We start from the raw sequence: 1,644 nt of genomic DNA, 5'->3' as shown, positions 1-1,644 counted from the left end.
ATAAATATAAAGGACTTGTACAACAATATTATTTGTACATTAACATTAGCCCCTATAAAGTATATAAAAAGGGTTATACATTTGTATCTCATTAAGAAAATCACCAGGGGCATAGGGGCGGAACCACGGTAGCAAGTGTGGGTTTCCGAGAACCCACACCTACTACCGTAAGACACATAATTACATGAGAAAATTTATTCAAAGGTATAAATATTAAAAGGTGGGAACCCATAACTAAATTGATGGATTGCATAGTGGTAGGAAGGGAACCCCTGAGGTTCCATGTTTCCGCATGGAATGCAGATTCGAGCCCCTGTGGGCATTTCTTTTTTCCCTCTTTTTAGCCCATGTTTTTAATAAAGGTGAAGCCTAAACCTTTTTCTTTTTGGGAATCCACAAGTTTAAAATCTTGGATGGACGTTTTTTTTTTCCCTCTTTTCAGCCCTTGTTTTTTAATAAAGGTGAAGCCTAAGCCTTTTAGCCCATGTTTTTAATAAAGGTGAAGCCTAAGCCTTTTCCTTTTGGGGAACCCACAAGTTTAAAATCTTGGATGGACGTTTCTTCTTTTTTCTCTTTTTAGCCCATGTTTTTAATAAAGATGAAGTCTAAGCCTTTTCCTTTTTTAGGAATCCACAAGTTTAAAATCTTAGATCTGCCTCGGTAGGGGCAGGTCTTAATTACTCCTTTTGTTTCAAATAGAATGACCTACTTTGACTTGACACAAAGTTTAAAAAAATAAAGAAGACTTTTGAATATTGTGGCCTTAAATTAAAGTTGTGTCAGATGTACTAAAATGCTCTTTAATCTTGTGGTCCTAAACATGTTATGTGGAAAATTGAAATTAAAGTATTGCCAAAAAAGAAAAGGGATCATTCTTTTTGAAACGGATCAAAAAGAAAAGTATGTCATTTTTTTTAAACGAAGGGAGTAATATATAAATGTCCTTTGACAAATTTCTCATCTTTCTTATCTAGCATTCGAGTGTAGTAGAACTGATTTGGCTTACCAAGAAGCATGAGCAAGTCGCGCAAGTCTTGAGCGAGTTGTCAAGTATTGTATGTAGGGGTGGGCATATTTTGGTTTAAACCGAAAAAACCAAAAAATCAAACTGAAATTTAATTTTGGTTTCGGTTTTTTGGTTTTTCGGATCGGATTCTGTTTTCAATTTTAAAATTTCAGTTTCTCGGTTTAGTTTTTGTTTTTTTTTTTAAAATCTATTAAACCGAAAACCAAAATTTTATAAATAAATAATATATATATTTTATATATATAATATATATATATTTTATATATATAATATATATATATATATAATATTATATTATATTATATATATAATATTATATTATATTATATTATATATATATATTAGAAAAATATTTGGTAATTCACATTCACAATTAACATTTAACAGCAAATTCTCGTACGCCGCAGGCTATTTATAGATTGTTTTAGTGACTCAAATATTTTATGGACTATTTTGGTGACTTTGGACTGTTTTATGAACTATTTATGCAGAAAATATGTTGTTTCATGGACTATTTTTATGAGTTTTGTGTTGTTTTGTAGACTATTTATGCAAGGTTATATTATATGTAATGATTAATGACGTTATGTATTATGTTAAACTTATGATTATTTCAT

The sequence above is a fragment of the Capsicum annuum genome, chromosome 3 (assembly GCF_002878395.1).
Source record: "Capsicum annuum cultivar UCD-10X-F1 chromosome 3, UCD10Xv1.1, whole genome shotgun sequence".
Taxonomy (NCBI): domain Eukaryota; kingdom Viridiplantae; phylum Streptophyta; class Magnoliopsida; order Solanales; family Solanaceae; genus Capsicum; species Capsicum annuum.
This window is presented reverse-complemented; position numbering follows the sequence as displayed.